This window comes from Patagioenas fasciata, chromosome 1 (genome assembly GCF_037038585.1).
Source record: "Patagioenas fasciata isolate bPatFas1 chromosome 1, bPatFas1.hap1, whole genome shotgun sequence".
NCBI classification, from domain to species: Eukaryota; Metazoa; Chordata; class Aves; order Columbiformes; family Columbidae; genus Patagioenas; species Patagioenas fasciata.
In genome coordinates this window covers 27579560-27598971 of record NC_092520.1, presented here as the reverse complement: position 1 = coordinate 27598971, position 19412 = coordinate 27579560, and the positions used below count along the sequence as shown (strand labels likewise).

The 19412-nt window shown below is 40.1% G+C and overlaps 1 long non-coding RNA gene across 2 annotated transcripts; it reads left to right on the top strand.

The window, feature by feature from the left end:
- Positions 1–117: 117 nt before the first annotated feature.
- Positions 118–14997, top strand: LOC139827267 (uncharacterized). 2 transcript variants are annotated; one of them, XR_011737712.1, is made up of 4 exons: positions 118–267; positions 354–485; positions 3139–3277; positions 14827–14997. It is a non-coding gene; the product is annotated as an uncharacterized lncRNA (long non-coding RNA). The 2 variants fall into 2 exon arrangements; XR_011737711.1 differs by lacking the exon at positions 14827–14997 and having other exon boundaries at positions 3139–7070.
- Positions 14998–19412: the final 4415 nt, after the last annotated feature.

Genomic DNA, 19412 nt, shown 5'->3' with positions numbered 1-19412 from the left:
GCATTATTTTCTGTATGATAAGTAAACATCTGGTGACATTTTCTTTTAAAAAATCTGCTTTTGAATTGGATGCCAAAGCTTGCAAGGGAGTTGCTAAATTTATTATTTAAAAAAAAAAAAATAATTTGTGCATTTTCTACAAAGTTTTTTCAAAACTTTGCAGATAAATTCTCCAGTACCTCTCTCCTTATTGAGAAGTTTCCTTTAGCTACTGTGCCTATGTCAGTCCAACAAAATACTTCTATCTTCCACCTCAGAGATGCAGAGGTAAGGCTGGATTTACCATCTGTGAGCTTTGTGGGGTTGGATGCTGGTTCACTTGCGTAGGTGTAGCCTGACACATTCTGTTGCAGTGGGGATAAAAGCTGAGCTGGGATGAAAAAAACACAAGAGGAGTAAACTGGGACAGAAGGAGAATGAGGAGAAACAGAAAAGAGATTTGATCTGAGGTGGAGACTGAAAGCCTGAGAGTGAAATGGAAGATGGTAAGTACTGAGACTGCATGAGGAATGGGGATGGAAGAGCAATGGCCTCGGCGAAGGGACTGGAACATGGGAATGGGGAACAACGCACATCAGTTAAGGACAGAAGAAAGGAAATGTTACTAATGAGGGAAGGGGAAGCTGACAGGGCTTTCTAAGCCAAGTTCTCCACCAGAATAGGGTGAGGACAAAAATTTTCTAAAACAAGTTGGGACTGAGGAGAGAGTGATATCCAAAGTCTGGATTGGAACCCAGAACCCACTTTTCAGTGTCTCTCAGTCATTATTTTAACCTCTACAAAATCTTTCGGCAAATCATATCTCACCTTCTTTCTGTGCCAGTCCATAGAGAGAGTAACTGGCTACTGGTATCAGTTATTCTTCCAGCCCTGGTCACTGAAATCTCCAGTAGATCTACAGGCTCTGATTCTGAACTGCCTGAAGGAGCAATGGAATCTTTGCAGCAATGTGGGACATTATACAAACCAAGTGTCAATGAAAACTCCGTTTTCAGAGTTACAGAGCCAGGTGTGAAGAACACAGGAAACAAAAGTAGCCTTTCTGACTCATTCCCACATTGTGTATATGTTCTATAAGAGGAGATAACTTGCTTATCAAAGGACTGCTTTTCCTAAAAGTCATACTTTAGTGCATGGAACTGATTCAGGAATCAGTAAGTTGTATGGCAAAAGCAACTTGATTGATTGGCCTCATGTTTAGAAAATGCAAATTTGGATAGAGTATAAATGAGAAAAAGGATTAAAGAGAGGCAATATATTCCCCTTCATCAGATAAGACAGGCATATGGTTCTTCTCCCTCTTTGCCCAAATGGTCAACACCTTCAAAGAGGGTGTTAGAGGTACAGATTCAGGTCCTCTATTTTTTAAGCCCACATTCAAGCCCACATCTTAAGAAATGATGAAAGGATTCCCAAACCCTTCTGCAAATTACTCCAGAGGGATATTTGGACACTTAAACACACTCCTGAAGCAAAGGTGCACCTGCTTTATGACTCCCAACAATGACTAAATATAAGATTAGCACAGAGTGGCTTTTCACTGTCGGAACTAAAGTGCATAAGAGCCTGTCTCTAGTGAAATTTAGTACACCTGAGAAACTTCAAAAGATTTTTCAAGTCCGTAGTGTATACATATCTTCAGGTTTGGCCACAGCAGGGCGAAGCTTTTGAACACCCAACAAATTTCAGATTTGGGTCAGAGATCTTAAGTCGACTTGTGTTTTGAGCCCTGTATCTATATGTAGGTCAACATTAACTTAATCCAAATATTTGCTGAATGCAGAGAAAAGGGAGAATTACAAGTATGCAGTGAAAACTATTAAGCAAATGTGAAGGATAATTAGATATTTTGAAAATCATCTATGCAATGGCTATGAATTATTTAAAGAGATGACCACATGGCAGGGACCCCAAATTGCTGTATTAATTACACAAGCAGAAGTCTCTGACACCAAAACATTTTACACTAACCTAAGAGTTTTCTAGAAATATCAGAGGCAGACGGATGGGAAACATAGAGAATTGCCAGAAATCAGATCCTTTAAAAGTTAAGGACACATCTAATAGAAATCTGTAGCTGTCAAAGATCAGAGATACCCTTTCTCTGAAATCTATATCCTAGTATTCATTCACATCCTCATCTTCCTCAAGCTTCTACCTTAAGAGGGAGAGTTAACTTTTATTGTTAAATCTATAAATGTTTAGATATTATACTTACTAATGACTCAGTTTAGTTTATTACTATAATTTTTCTGTGTAGTTATCTGGACCAATGGGAAGTTTGGAATCATGTATCTTGATTTTTCCCATGAAGATCACATCAGGTGACAGAGGTTTTGGCCCAGACCCAATATGTGACTTCAGAAGTTAAGAATCAGGTATCCAGAACCTGAATGAAGCACCTTTTACCCATGTGAAATACTACCTGTCCCAGGCCACCCTGCTGGCCTTAGAGTTGTCTAACGTCAGTCTGTTCAGCATGCAGGGTGATGTCTGTCTGCTCACTGCACAGCCCAGATCCCTTCTCTTAGGGTAGGAAGGAGGTAGAAGCCAGAAACCAGGTCTAAGCTTTCCATGAGCAGAGTAGGAGCCTACTTATTAGCCTACGAATTTGAATATGTATCTAAGAAATGTGAGACCATGAGTAGATGCCCACACTGGAAGGAGATCAAACCTATATGTCCCATGGGCTGTTCTCCATCTGGTTTCTACTTAAGCTGTTCCACAGTGCACTGATGTGCATAAAGCCCAAGAGTGAAACACAACTCTGCAAGAAGACCTGGGTTCCAGCCCTTCTCTTTGCAATATTTACTGTTTTCTATATATTTACTAAGGTTATCAGGAGGTAGATCTCTTGTGAGCACTTCTCCCCTCTGTGTTCCTTCAGGCCCAACATACTTCAACTGTTGCACAGCGATCCCAGAATCAGAAGATTCTCCTTGGTACAATTTCAGAAGCAGCTGTGCTGTTTTAATTGCACAAAGCCATAAAGAGGAGAATTCTTGCTCCCTCTGCACCTGTTCTGTGGCAGTTTAGAGTCTCCCTCAAGCCAGTTCAGCTCACTAGAATGTCATGATAACAGCTTCCACTTGTTTTGTTTTTTTTCCTTTCTTCTGAGATGATTTTCTGCCATTTCAGTGATTCGAAATGAGTCACTGAGTGGTCCAGCAGACACAGGGTGCAGCAGCAAAAGAAAGACTTCCCCTATGGAAAACTCTGAACTCACCACAAGCTTATAGAATGACTTGCCACCTGGACACTAGGATGCTTTTCTAAGGTAAGAAATGTGAATATAAATTCCTCCTTTTTTTAAGCGTAGGCAAGACCTGAGGTCTTGTTGCCCTCTCAAAATGAGACCTTTAATTATGGAGCTCCAGCAAGACAGTGCTGGCTCCATCTCCTGATGTATTGTAGAGCCCCCACTTGATTTTATGGAGTGCCACAACATGGCATGGGAGGCTCAGGTGGAACATTTCCTGGTTGTTCCTACTAGGAGAAAAGCTGTTTGATTCACACTTGATGAAGTCCTGCTAGATTAACAGAGAGTGTGTAGAGAACCAAGTTCCTCTGAGCAGAAGAAGACAACTTCCCTGATCACAAAGCCTGTCATTCAAACCAGAGCTCTGCCTAACTTGCCCTCACTCTTCTCTTTATGGACTCGCAGAGATACAAAAGGTCTCCTCGGTTCTATTTCAGTGGAATCTTAACCTTTATGATTTCCTCCTACCCTTGGATATGCAGGGGTCACCTATGCAGATATAAGTCTTCTAGGTTACGCCCTGTCCTGCATGACTCACCCTTCCAAAGACACATGAAAACAAGGTAATTTCACAGACCTTAAAAAGGAAATAAAAACAAGTAGAGAAAATCTACATGGCAATTCTGCAACATTCTTACCAACATCAATGTCTGCATAGTTAGTGCTTTCATAAATATAGATTTCACTCTTTTTTTAAGTGTTTTGATATCTTTGCATAAAAACCTTACCTTTCTCTACCATGTTACTAGCACTTCATAAGACACTTTTTCAATAGGCTACTTAATATCAAAGATTTCTCTTTGAAAAATACATGCAAAAAACCCAAAAGTTACTGAAAAAGGTTCAGTAGTTTACTCAAATTTCTTCACTGTTAAAATTTTTTATCATGACCCTAAGCTATGGGAATGCAAAATCCCCAAGACACACTTAGCTTTTATCCTTACAAGCCATTTTTAACTCATCTTTTAAAGATGGCTTGGAAAAAGCAGTAAAAATTCTTTTTACTCGCAGGCGTGTCCTGCTGGTGGACAGTATGTTTTCTGTGACCAATCTAGCAGTCAGCTTCAAATCCCCGACTGGTTTCAGTGACACTCCAGCATTATCACAAAGCAGGGTAACTCTTAAATGAGTAACAATGCAGAGGAGTCCAGGTTAGTTTTTCACCATGGAAAATGAAATTCCATTAATATGTATAAGCACAGCAACATCTCCAAGCCATCAAGTAGTCCCAGCCAGTATTTAACTTGGATCCTCTGCTAATGTTTCAGGCTCTGGAGACCTGGCCATAATTATTTATGTACCTATTGTCCAAGTGTTCTTCGGTTCACCGTCGTAATGCTGACTGCAATCTAAAAATAGTCCAAATGAAGAGACAGGCAAAGAGGCTGCAATGAAGTCTCTGTATCTCAGTGTTTATTACTTAAAATAACATCTAACCTTATTTATGATCTGTGTATGTTTCTTAGGGATGCAGTGGCATGTCTGTTGTAGCTCAAGGGGCATGAATTAAAGGAGTGTTGCCGTGTTGTTGAAGGCTGCACCCTGCCAGATGAACCATAAGTTATCTACCTCTTTGGAAAAGGGATTCAGAGGTTAAGAATTGGATGCTACTATGTCGTGCCTATTGCGTTAGCCAACAGCACATAAGGGAATCTCAAGCACACTAGTCCAAGGGGTCATCTAGGCTCAGGGGAGAAGCTACAGACAAACCTTTGTTTCTTACTGGAAAAAGAAATGGTATTTTTGTATGACCAAGCTTAAGTAATAGTTGTGAGATCATAGCTGAGAGCAGCGTACTTGAATATGATTTCATTTAAAAGATCCATCAGGAAAGGAAGAGCAAACTAAACTTCATTTTCCTGGATATTTTTTAATCCATTTTGCTTTATACTCTTCATATATCTACTCAACCTCCCTAACTGCATAAGTAGCTAGTATAAAAAAATGTAACTACTACATTTATACAGTCCTAAAATTACATTCAGCCCTTAGAAAGCAACCGTGAGGCTGATGTGGCCCCTGGTGAAAATGAGTTTGACACCCCTGCTGTAAGTTATCTATCTGCCAGATTCTTATACTACACACATACACATAGATCCTTAGTATGTGCACATTAGTGCAAAGGGTAGATCATTTTTTGCTAAAGCAATGAGCTCCATGTCTCCCTTTCTGCAGAAGGAGATGAATTCTTGCTGGATGTGGAATCCGCAGGTACTAGCAGTCCATACCTGACAAATGTAGGACACCTATTTTAAAAGAAATAAGTTAAACTGTCTAGCCGATTTCAGACCAGCAGCCTGTTCAGCAGTAGCTCTTCTATGCCCTGTACGTGCCTTATTGCAGTTATTAGGAATAATCTGGCTTACTTGAGGCAAACAGCAGCAAGCAAGCTGTAGCAGCACAGGGTGTAGGTCAGCTGGGTGTGTTGGCCAACTGCAAAGTCAGCATCATTGCAGCAGTTCACCAGGCCCAGGGGAATGCCTTCCAGCTTCTCTTAGGGAAAGACACACCAGCAGGGAGTGCTCCTCTTCAGACCTCCTGCAGCTCCCAGGTATTGCATTAAAGCCTCCTAATTCTCATACTTTTTCTAAGGACACTGTCTACCATCAGTGAGTATAAGTTCTCCAACAGGCTATGGGCAGTTATCCTTTGTCTACATTTACACTACCATGCTTCCCAGCACTCCCATGAAAGCAACAAGTTATATAAATAACTTACAGTCGTCTTCTACATATACACTTAGTGTTCAAGGAACAGCTGCAGACCAGATAAACATCCTCCAGAAATGGCTTAGCCACAGGTGATCCTTCTTACCTACACGACCTTAACTCCCTTTCAGGTCCATGCCTTTGTATCATTCAGGCTCTACCTTCCTTAGGTCTTCATGTCCTGCTGTCAAGATCACTGTCTTCCTTTGAAATGCCATCAGTTTGTTGTTTTAGCAGACTGAACTTCAACATCAAGACTGAATCCAAGCCTTTGTCGCTGGCATGTTCTATAGAATATGCTTTCAAAATGAGGTGACATTAACTCTGGAATTTCCATCTGGTTTTGCCATGTTCTTATGTTTCATCTGGGGTTATCCTGAAGCTGTTTAAAGATCCCATTACAAAATAAAGGGAAATATGAGTGTCGGCTTTTGGACTGGAGATCAGAAGAGCTGTTTGAACCACAGGATGATGAAGAATCATTAAGTTCTGCAAACAGTTTTGGCAGCTTCACTTAGCATGGACTCTGGAAAGCAGCCGTCCACATGTGGGACAAATCTTTATCTTCCTATCTTTGTAGAGAAAGGTTAGGTAATTATGACAAGGACAGGCTTCATCCTGTAACCACATTACAACCTCAGTTGCACAGGCTGTCATAAACTACCTGGCTGCATATTCTCAATCATCTCCTGTCGAACCAGGAATTAGGTCAAAACCACAAGGCATTGCTAACTCCTTTTGGCTGGCAAGACCTGATGCCATTTCAGGGCTCAACAACAGAACTGCTGATAACTTCCATATCTCATTGCCAAAAAAAAACCCAAAAAACAAAACCATATCCATGGCCATCTTCCAGTCATTAAGCCAAGTCATAAGTTTTAGAAATTGTGTCAGCTCAACTGTCAACTGTGTCAGCTTTCTGGTGGTTTTACAAGTCTGGCTAGATTCTGCCTGGTAGAAGGTTTCATGATAATCAGAGCTTAAGCACAGATGAGCTTAGAACAACCTTCACTGTTTCTTAATCAAACAATAAAATTCTGGTCTCACAAAAATGTTTTCTGATGTTATGTCTAATTTTACTATTCTTGACAATTTATTTTCTCGATAGAATGCTTCATAAGAACAGGAACAGAAGAAAAATAACCAGTTTTCTGCAGGAGTACTGCAATGGAACTACAGGAAGGACCAGTTATTTTCACCAAGGACATAGCAGTATCATCCCAGTATTTGCTAGAAAAAGAATGGTTGACTGCACAAGAATATATTAGATTAAACAACTTATGCATGCACTATTCAGGTTTTCATGCATTGCCTCAACTTCCATGATACCTATGAAATTCTTACACCCACACCTGCATATAATGTAAGGAAAAAAAAATGGACCTTTTGAGTTCACTTATCAAATTAATTAATTATTGGGAAAGACAGTTTACCAAAATGAATAAATTTAACTACAGCCATTCATCTTTAAGTGGTAAACAAGAAATAAGTAACACTGTGATTTGTCAGACCCTATAGAAACACTGCAGAGTGGAGAGGGTACTCACCACTTTGTCTACATGTGTAATGTTTGTCTGTCACGTGCTTGCCAGTGCCTTCTGTTGTGGTTTAATCGCAGCCAGCAACTAGGCCATGCACAGCTGCTCGCTCACTCCCCTCTGGTGAGATGGGGGAGAGAATCAGAATGGTAAAAGTGAGAAAACTCGCAGGTTGAGATAACAACAGTTTAACAGGTAAAGCAAAAGCCGTGCACACAAGCAAAGCAAACCAAGGGATTCATTCACCACTTCCCACGGGCAGGCAGGTGTTCAGCCATCTCCAGGACAGCAGGATTCCATCACAAGTAACCATTACTTGGGAAGATAAAATGCCAAAACTCCTTTTTCTTCCCCCAGCTTTTACACTGAGCATGACATCATATGTTATGGAATATCCCTTTGGTCAGTTGGAGTCAGCTGTGCCAGCCGTGTCCCCTCACAGCTTCTTGTGCACCCCCAGCCCCACTCACTGGTGGGTGGGGTGAGGAGCAGAAAAGGTCTTGACTCTGTGTAAGGCTGCTCAGCGATAACTAAAACATTGCTGTTACAGTAACACTGTTTACAGCCCAAATCTAAACCAGAGCCCCATAGGAGCTACTAGGAAGAAAATTATCTCTATCCCAGACAAAACCAGCACACCTTCCAAAGCCTCATACTATCCCAGGGCAACCTATCTTCCAATCCTGGAGATCACCTTCTCCAAGCAACAGAAGAGGACATGATAGTATTCCAAATACAGGGTCACTGCTCAGGTATCCTGGAAGTGAATTGCATGTGAACAATCATTCAAAGGAAAGAGAACATGGTTGCATCTTACACTGAAAAAAGTAGGAAAAAAAATCCAGTGCAAGGCCCACACCGTTCCCTGAAATCATAGATGCTCTGCCTCTGACGCTGAAACAATTTAAGAGAAAGTATCAAGGAAAGGTTGATCTTGCTGCATTCATCCTCCCCATCACGGTGGAATTTCAGGAGTGGCTTGAACAGACCTGCATGTTTAAGGGAATCTAATTTTACATGTACTGGTTTCTCTGGGTTGCCAAATAATGAAGCATTCTTTCTATTCCTGGCTACTTCTGATTTACTCAAGATTATACAGTACATCAGTCTAGCCCTAATCTGGAAGATGGGTATGATAATTTATTTACCCTTAAAAAAATCTTACTGAATTTTCCAGTGGTAGGACAAAAGATTTAATATGTTAGGATAGAAGCTCCTCACCGTGAATAGTAAACATTCACAGGAGGATATGAAGTGATTTTGCTGATAATGAGTCCCCAGTTAGCCTGCTTGCAGGCTGCACTAAGAATCCTGGGGGTTTAGCTCCTTTCCTCCTAAGATGTTCTCTATTAATGTAAGGATTATGCACATAGCTCTGTCAGTGTACAGTCAACACCAAACAATTACATTCCATGCTTTAAATAAGTTTTATTATGCACAGTGATTACTTTGGGGAGAACACCACCTTTGTGATTAAGTGCAAAACTAGTGCCTAATATAGTTGTACAAGTTTGAGCAATGTGCAAGAGCTTTTAATTTTCCATCAAGCAAGATGTTTGGGGAAAACATTTGCAGAGTGGTCATTCGTAAGGCTACTACTGCACTCAGTCAGATATTCAGGAATTAGGAAAAGTCAGCGAGCATTTAGTCTGCTGTTGTCAGCTGTGCCTAGATAATAATTTACAGGAACCTTAAAAGCTTCTTAGGAAACTCACATTCCCTGCTTTGCAGAAGGCTCATTCTTTCCATGTTTCTTTTGTAGACTTGTCAACATTTTGCCACAATTCAATCTCTATTTTTACTTCCTCACAGTTGAATCCCATACAGTCCTTCTAGAGAGGACTGTGTCCTGTAAAGATTAATTCTTTATTCTTGAAGAAGAGGACAGATCAAAGTGAGCGATGTACCTAAGATGGCTGTTGCCTTTGTAGACAGTAAGACACTAAAGAACATCAAAATAAATTGGCTCACATTTCCCAGGGCTTTGCTTGACACAGCATAAAAGCTTATAGGAAACATTCCCTGAATGTAAAGTCAGTGGCAAACGTTATCTTTCATATCTGAGAGATAATGTAATTAGAAATAAAAAAAGATGTGTTTATTATTTTGCCAAGATGCAAACCTGACATCAAGATGTTATGTGGCAACACACCATTTGTGTTTGATAAGCGCCACTAAGTCAGAGGGAACAGACCTTCACAGAGAAGAAAGGTTTTCAGCACAGGAGAAGTTCCACACAAGAAGCTCGCCAAATGCCAGAACAGAGCCACAACATGGTAGTGGTACCAGTATTTTGTTTTCTCTTGTGAGGTATTATACATGCACACAGTATTTCAAATATAGATGTCATTTAGTAGATTGATTACATTAGTGCAAGGCTTCTCAAGTTTTATGATGCCATGGCTTTCTCAACAGCAGGGAACAGTCACTCTTACAGATCTACTGCATTTTTGCCAGAAAATAAAAGTGTAACGACTTGAAATATGAATGCCACAGTAAGGCACATGATTAATAGCCAGTGAGTAATAAAATCATTGCTGACAAAATACGTCCAATGAAAAGTTTAAATCTTTTCCAATGAAAAGTTTAAATATCCCCTTGGGAAAGGAGTCCTCAGTCTTGTTTCCAGTGCTGCAGAGGCAATTTATTCAATGGCTTGTCAGGCGAGTGTTGTGAAGCAGTTCCAGGCACATGGACAAGAACCAAGACTTACCATTCTCAGACACATTCCTCTGTAAAAAAGGAGGCTGTGTACCTCTCCACTTTGTGTCCTCAAGAATCCTGCACTCTTTGCTGAACAGCAGCCGCATTTCAACAGGAGTTCAGTGACCTCATGCTAGACCTTTCCATAGCTCAGTGGCTATTTCAGAAAGGAGGTACCATGGATTAAATTTCTTTAAACTAAGGAGGATGCACAACCCCACTGCTCCATTTTGCTCAAACCATTATGTTGCTGTGGTAATACAGTCCCTACTTCTTACCTTCCTCAGAAGATGGTTTGGTGCTCAGTCTCCTACAAAAAGGTGCACATGCCACCTGAAGCCCTGAGACAAGTGCCTCTTGAAGCACACATTTCAAATGTATCACGTGTTTTCTAGCAGCTGACTCCAAATGTCTTTGCTTCCACACACAGGAAAACAAAAACAGAAATTGCCACATAGAGGCATATGGAGCCCTCATACCATCAAAAGACAAGACACGTCACTAAGCCTACATAAGGTTTCCCTACTGCTGTAAGATGTGGTCTTGATCTTCTTGTCTGCCATCCTCATCTCTTCCTTCATGTCCCTACTGTACAACCACACCTACATCAGCATGTTGTCCAGCTGAATGCTTACACATTTGAAACGTGCTACATTTTCAGCTGGACCTTTTACCCATCAAACTTCCCACAAGGAGACCCAATCACGAATGCCTGGACAAAAGAAGGGACAAAAAGTCACAGCCAGGGAAGGTGGGACAGCCCCTACCAACAGCAGACCTGCCTTGATCAGCCGAAGACCATCATGGAGCTGCGCACACACTGTACTGACCTCACTGTGGGAGCATCCAGCCTTGCCCATGAAGAAGAGCCCAGCCACCTACCTTATGCTGTGAGAATCGCCCTTCTGTGTCCAAGCACCTACTCCTATGCTCAGCAACTTCCACTGAGGGGCTAAGGCAGGCAGAGAGAACTGTTAAAACTGGCATCAAAACTTCACCAGAAGGGTATTCTACAGCCATGTTTTGGAAATGAAATTCATTCCCAAACTCTTCATAAGACTAAAAACAACAGAATGATGAGTTATGTCTGCTAGAGAAAACTAGATTTGGAGTATCATGGGAAAAGAAAACAAGCTGAGCAAGGAAGTTTTTCCAAAATATGCTCCATCCATAGTCTCATTTCTTCATCCCCTGAAGAACCACTGTGCAGTAATTGTTTATAGCAGTCAGTTATACATCTTCTCTTCCCAAGATACACAGTACAATGCCCCTGTAAATGGCACCAGGCCACTGGAATTACCAAACAACATCAAAGAAACGTTAAAAGAGAAGTTACTTCAGCAAAGGAGAGTATGGGCCAGGTGACAGTCTCCAGCTCATGGAGTGGCTGCCCCCACTAGAAGACTCCTGATGCTGTCCATCACATAGTCAGCCAGAACACAGCCCCCTAAGCCAAGGCAGAGATCTGACCTGGCATCTATAGATGGGGAGTGTCACCACTATATCCTGGCCCTTACCCACACTTAATGTTCTTAGCATCCTTGACCTGGTGTCACCCCAGTTTAGGCCCAGCTAACTGGGGTATAAAGGGGAAAGTATCATCCACCTTCTCTTCTAAGGCTTTTGATTCTCCTCACCTGCATCAGTTGGTCTCCTGGACAACAAGCACTAAGTGCCTGCCCCGATCTATCCTATCCATCTCTGTTCCCAGCAAAGCCCCACAAGGCTGCACCCATGCCACCACCTGTTAGTCGTAGCACAAGCAATCCAGACTATAATTACTGCTGGCTCCTCATTGCTTTCAGTGGACCTCTGCAATGACTGTAACTCTCATTACTGAACCAAAACCAGTAGCTGCTGGTGCTGCTCTTCCCACACCAGGATCTCTGAGTCCTTATTTCCCTAAACTGCAGCTTCTCAACCAGCTTGTCCACCACCTGGAGGCTGCTGCACAACACAGCAAATACCTCACACATGCTGGTAAGAAACTCTTCATCGATTTTATCTAACCCTGCAGGAGAACAGGGTAGCCCCATCCAAATTCCAACAGCGGCACAGCCGGCCCTTGACCCCTTGACATCGGAAGTGTTTTCCAGGACTTCCCCACACAACCTTCAAAAACCAAGTAAACAAAAAATCACTCACCCCCCAGGAAGCCTTTAAAAACTGCCAGGTAGGACATAAATCCCTGTGCCGATTTTCTAACACCTTAGTTTTTTTGCACAGCTCAGCTGTCAGTGGTCTAGATCATTAAAGGACCTAGATGCCCTAATGTGGGCACATGTCAATACAGGCTAATATACAAGCAAATTAGAGGTTGTAGTGAGGTGGGTCTTGATCTCTTTTCCCAAGCAAAAAGCAACAAAACAAGAGGAAATGGCCTCAAGTTGCGACAGGGGAGGTTTAGATTGGATATTAGGAAAACTTCTTCACAGAAAGGGTTGTCAGGCATTGGAACAGGCTGCCCAGGGAAGTAGTGGAGTCACCATCCCTGGAGGTGTTTAAAAGACATGTAGATGAGGTTCTTAGGGACATGGTTTGGAAATGAACTTGGCAGTGTTAGGTTAACGGTTGGACTCGATGATCTTAAAGGTCTTTTCTAACCAAAGCTATTCTATGATTCTATACAACCCATAGTACAGCAAAGGGTAACTAAGTTGTGGGACTGCTGCAGTATTTATTAAATATAAGGCATCTTTGCCTGGGACCTGGTATTTTACACAGTGTTGGGATTTGTTATTCCCACCAAGGCAGAGATGCCCAGGCCACATCATCTCTCCTGTAAGAGCTTAAGAACACTGGCTTCCCTAAATGTAAATGGAGAGCTTGAGGAAACACAGGCCTTTGATGTGAGGGGGGAGATGTAATGCATTTAGGCAGAATATTTTAATTATGTGAATTACAACAGGGCAGCCTGCTCTTTTTATTTTTTGCATGCTGAGTCATTTCCACTTGGACTCTGCAAACACGGACCCATGCACTGAGTGTTTAAGTATTTGGAATAGACTATTAACACTGTGCTTTAGCTTTGGCAAGCCTTAAGCAGAAAAAAAAAAAAGAAAAAGAAATCACTCCTTTTCTTCTTTATTTCACTGAGCTTGTTAGTGCCTCCTTTGGAAGAGACTGGAGCTAGAAGAAGGTCTCAGTTTGAGAGATACAGTGCCAAGGGCCAGTATGCTGAAACTGTCTCACCCAGTTCTCAGGGACTGACTGCTGAGATGTCTCTGAGGCTTTCGGTTGCCATCCAGTCTCATTTGTGTAAAAAATATGGAGAGATGAGTCAGAGTAATTTCTTGCCCTTTATGAAGAAAAGCTGATATCTTGTGCATAGTTGTGGTATTTCTATACACAGTTTACAGACATGCCACCAACTTAGTTTTATTTTTCTTCTTTTTTTTTCATATAGTAATTGTTTTGCTGAAGTCTGTAGCTGAGGTGTTTATTCAGCATCTGTGCATTCTAAATATTTACTAATGAAGATATTTCTAAAAAAACTTTTCCCTTAGCCTGTTCCCTAGGCAGCGTAACTTTTTCCATTTCTTTGATCCTGAAGCCCCCCCATATTTTTAGTTTTTCTTCCCTTGGCAGCAGAAGGAAAATGTGGCAATATATACCAAGCCCTTCCCCACCCCTCTAGTTAACAAAGATACCGGTTGTAGATCAAAGAACTCATCAGAACAAACTGCTTCCTATGCAATAAGCCCTCTGTCTCTGGAATAAGCAAGTTTATCTTCATTGTGCATTCCGATAAGATGTTATTATAGTAGTGACTTTAATTACATTTCTCATTATTACATTAGTGTGCAGTAACATAGGGTTTCACTGTATCTAAATGTGTTAGTTTGCAGAATACGGTGCCTTTAAGTCTTGTGATGGAGGGAAGTAAAACTTCAGAAGCCACAAAACAACAACAACAAGAAGTTCATTTTGCACTCAGTTGTGCAGATGTCCATGTGGAAGGAATGAGGAAATTTTTCTGGAATATGGACTGCAAGGCAGAAAAGGATGAAGAGACATCATAAAAAGGCAACAGTACATGCACTCCTGTACATTCCTGTAATGCAAATGTAGTAAGATTCTTGAAAATACGTAGCTGCTTTATGACTTAAGGAATAAATACTTTTTTTTTTGTCTGAAGTGATATACCTAGAAGTACATTTAATGGCAGACCATTAAATATTGGTCTATTTTCTTCCCCAGGAAAACAGCTGCTTCTCCCTCTATATCTTTTTTCTTTTTTTAATGATAAGACTAGAAGCTCTAAGATTACCTCAAAGTACTACAGCTTAGGCATTAAGTGGGTTAAAAAATGTTTGTAGGTATAAAAATATTCTTTAAGATCTATACATTTTGGATGTTGAACAAATAATCACCGAACTGACACTCAGAAAAACAGATTTTCATGTAACTCAGCTTCTCGGATAACTTGATTAAATGTGAGGCTTGGTATTTGGTGCCAGGTGATTCCCAGGGGAGTGAATTTATCACAGGCTTAGTCTTGCAATCCCTACTCAATAACTGCTTGATCTGTAACTTATTGAAAAAGGTGGTAGTTCCCACAAACTGCAGTCAACCTTAAATCAGGGCATAAATTACCAAATGCATCTCCCTTTGAAAGGTGCAGACCTCCAAACAGACCGTCACTACTGGCCATACAGAGCAGTAATAACTTCATGATCTCCAAGACAAGACATGAGCATATTTGCAAGGAGTGGATCAGAGCACAATAGTTTTCTTCTTGAAACTCCTAGGTAAATTATTCAATTGGTCCCCAGCTTGTTTTAAAGCAAACACATGGTAAAATGATGCATTGCTTGACCCCTACTGCTTGAAGCAACTATAAGTTTATGAGGCTCTTTTTACTTCTGCCAGACAGTGAAAATACAGATAAATCTGATCCATATAAATCAAGTTTTTAATTAAAATACAGTGAGTTTTCTAATATAAATGGCATTTTCCCTTCTACTCACTGCATCCTGCTTTAATGCCAACACTGAAGAAAAAAGATGTGCTTATCAGTATAATGTTCTTGTCTGTCAGATATCACTGAGTTGGTTTTTTGGGTTAGTTTTGGTTTTGTTTTCTTTCTCTCTTTAAATAATACAGTTTATAAAGATGCCTTCCCCTCCTACTCCCTGGAAAGACATATACTATCTTTGTTTAAATCATGGGAGTGTTTTAAAATATTCTTAATAAGATGTTTGCCATCAACATTAATGTGAACATCTTTTCATGTTTTCATCTGGAGAAGGAAGTCCGAGGACACCACTTAGTGAAGAGAGTTTCAAATGACATTTCAAGATGGGCTTTCTCAGAAAGTGAAACATATTAACAGCCTCTGTTTTGAGACATCTGTTAATGAGAGAGTAAGTCCCTGAACTAAAAAGGGGAAATAAAGCAAAACAAAACAAAAACAAAAAAATGTGAAGTGGCTTGTTTTGTGACCATTATTTTCCCCTTTCTACAGCAGGAATATGAAGAAACCACATAACCATGTGAGGATCCAAATAACCATATCTTCTAAATAAACACAGCACATGAGGGCTTTCTAGGGATCACTGCTGCATTATGACTGGTTTATGAAGATAAAACATGGTAAGAACTATTAAGCTGACAAGTGGCTAAGGTAATGATTCCATATGCCCACCCCTTAACGTTATAAAGACAAAAGTATTTTGTTTCTATTTGGCACCAAACTTCTGTAGATGGAACTGTTTAAGCTGAGTTTCAAATGGAAAAAGGCCCACAAGACCTGAAATTAGCACGTTAAGATGACCCCACTCTTCATATTTCCAAAATGTGCTGATCTTTTTCATTGATAACAAGGCCAAGTGAAAAACCTCTCTATGGACTTGCTTTTAAATGTACATTGAGGAAGGATCAGAAAGGATATCCTGCAAGGTCATTAATTTCTTGTTAAAAGTTCTGCTCAGTAAGGATGGCTTCCCTGGACCCTAAAATTCAGCATCTAACATGAAAGGAATATGTGCTAGACTCAATCTTGACTGGTAAGAGAAGTCCATCACTAAATTAAAGAGATTGCTTAAGTGCAAGGTATTGTGACTTGATTGCATTTGTGATGAGTGACCAAAAGACATTTCAGACAGCTATACGTGTTCTTCCTATTTTAAAACAAAACAAAACAAAAACTGAACCAAACAAAGAAAAAACAAACCAACAAACAAAAAACTAAAGCAAACAACAAAAAAATCACAACACCAAAGCAACCCAGTCTTACAAAGCTGAAAACAGTTGAAAGATAAATCAGCTGAAAAGAAAGAAAATAAATAGGAAAGGTAATAATAATTAGAAACTGCTTAAAACATTCTAGGAGCTGCTTTAAAAACCACAATCCAACTGAGAAGGGAGGCTATTCTGGTTAAAAGAGAACAAACTGGCTCAGAAGGGGTATGAATTCAAATCTATTCTCTAAAACACAGGAGACAAAAAATAAATAGAGGTTTTAGAAAAAAAAAATACAGAAACAAAACGAGCTTGTAGAATTAACAGAAAGAAAGGAAGTCAGCATCCCAGAAACTGAAGGAATTAAAACAATTACTTGCCTCTCTAACAGATGGAAATGAGAGAACTGTGAATAATAAAGCCAAGGCAGGTACTTCAAAAAGTATCTGGATTAAAAAAAATAATAATAATTTTAAAAATTACACATTACTTATACTGCAAGGTAATAACATATTTTTCTAATTTAACAATAACTTAAGACACTTTTTAGTCATCGCATCCTGACACCTTGCTCTCAAGAATTTTAAATGTGAGCATCAAGGAGCTCTCTGACCCTTGCACGTTACTTCAGCAGATTTTAGAAGGTTGGGAACATTAAAGTGGAAGACAGCTAATATTAATCCGGCATTCATAAAGAGACATATGGAATGGGTGGTATAATTTGAGATGGTTTAGAGCTAAAAGCAATTACAGGTAAACCCACAGAATAGTTAACACAGGTCATAGTCACTAAAGAATTAAAGGAGGACAAAGTAAGTACCATCAGTCAACAAAAATATCTGGTGAAATTAAAATGGAATTAAAAGTTTAGCTGGTAAAGGAAATAGGTTTGGTATTGCAGACTATCAGAGGTATTCAGCTTCATGCTACCTGACATTTTAATTAGGAAATTAATGTAAGCTGTATTGAATTTGTATTATTCTAAATTGATTAAAAACTGACTAGTTTCTAGGTCTGAAAATGTCACCATAAATGGGGAAAATTTTATCAACCTGATGGGTTTTTAATGAGGGCCCAAAGAGATTGTTCCTTGACCTTGTAGTATTTAACTATGTTTTTAACAGTGATGCATAATAAACGACAAAGTTGTTACTGAGAACTTTGCCAATGACACAGATTATGGCATTGGTAAAAAGAGGAGAGAAAAAAATCAAGGAGTTGATGGATGTAGTCAGATTGTCAATGGGGCAGGTGAGGACCTCAAGGGCACTTCATCCCTCCCCACTTCCAAGGAAGGACCAGCTGTTCTGACAGGTTTTTGCTTAATCTGCTCTTCAGGGGGAGAAATTCCTCCCCATCCACAGGGAAGTTATTCCAGTACTTACTTGTAAGCCTCGTGCAAGAAAACAGTGCATGTTCCTGTACGTCAAAAATAAGGTGATGTGCAGGAGTGAAGAACATTTGCAGGCAGAGGTATGAGAAGATGGGGAGTCTAATCTATAATCTAAAGAGATCTTGAGCATCATCTCAGCAAGAGCCAAAAATACTAAAATGCTGATGTGATCTTTATAGGTTGAAATGTAGACATAATAAGGCTAAAAAGTTGGCAGAGCTCCGTGTATGTCCCCTGATGTCTGGCAGAGCTGGAGAACACTCAGTTCTTGATGTTGACAATTCAGAAAGATGCTGAGAATTTGAAATGGGCTCAAGGAGAGCCCAGTAACTCTTAAAATGATACTTAAGGGCCGTTCTCAAGTGTATGAAGGAAAAGGTAGCATAAGCACAGGCTGTAAAGGAAGAGCGACATAGTAATAATGAGCTTTTAGCCTCCCGTGTGTAGATACAAGATCAAATTGCTAGAAGCTGAAGCTAGAAAAATACAGAGCAGAGAAAGCCATTTGTCTTTACAGCAAGGATAAGCCTAATCCCAGAACAACTTAGCAAGGATTGTAATGGATTTTCCATCACTAAAGATTTCAAAATCTATGTTTTTCCAGAAGATTTGCTCTAGCTCAACCATAACTATTGGCTTTGATGCCAAAGTTCAGGGAAGTACTGGGACCTCTGGATATGTGTGAAGTCAGAGGACAGTGGTTCATTTTTACTGTTTATGAATCTTTACATAATTGGTTCTTTTCCATACTGTTTATTTTCATCCAAGCAAATCCTCGACAACAAGAAAACTGTTCAGGCTAGTAAGATAAAGAGTGGACTCAGGTGAAATGGCTGACAGTTCATCTGATTCTTCCCAACATTAGGTGTGAAGTTCAGAAGGTGAAGTGAAGGCAGAGGATTACAGCGGTTCTTGAACCAGTGCCAGCTGAGACTGAGGCACATAAATATTTCAGCCAGGTCAAGCAAACAGCAAGGATGTGATTTCTTATTACACATTTCAGCCAGTGCTGGCTAAAAACAATGGAAACAGAATCCTGCCAGAGTTTACCTTCTAAGATTTACTATGTCATCAACATTGTTATACAGAAGGAACAAAAAATGCAAAAGTAAGTTGTCTCTGTCCTCTTCCTCCGTGTGGCTTCATCGTTTTAAAGAGAAAACAATAGATTCTGTCAATTGAAAGATCTTGTACTTCAAATTCATCTCAGCTAGTCTGGGGTCAATCCACATCTCTTGGAATAAAGAGACATCCCAACAGTCATGTTGTTCTGAGCATCTCAGAGTCTTACTCTCTGCAGCATGGAACAAACTCAGCACAAATAACAAGACAGGTAGCTGGATCTCAATGCATTAAAAACTTCAGTGGATTGAATTCAAATATTTGTATGTGTGAAAGGAAAAAACACAAGGGAGTCTATGGAGTTTGAGTATAATAAGATGATGACAAATTTCACTGGAATTACTTTAACTTTATGCTCTTGTAGCTCAGAGCAGAATTTTCCCCCAATATCTTTAATCACAAATAATATGACTTCATTCTTGTGCAGCTGCTTCAGCAGGTACTTACATACACGCAATAGCAAAAGTCTTCAGTTCAACTATAGTGCTGCATAGAAAATGATCCTT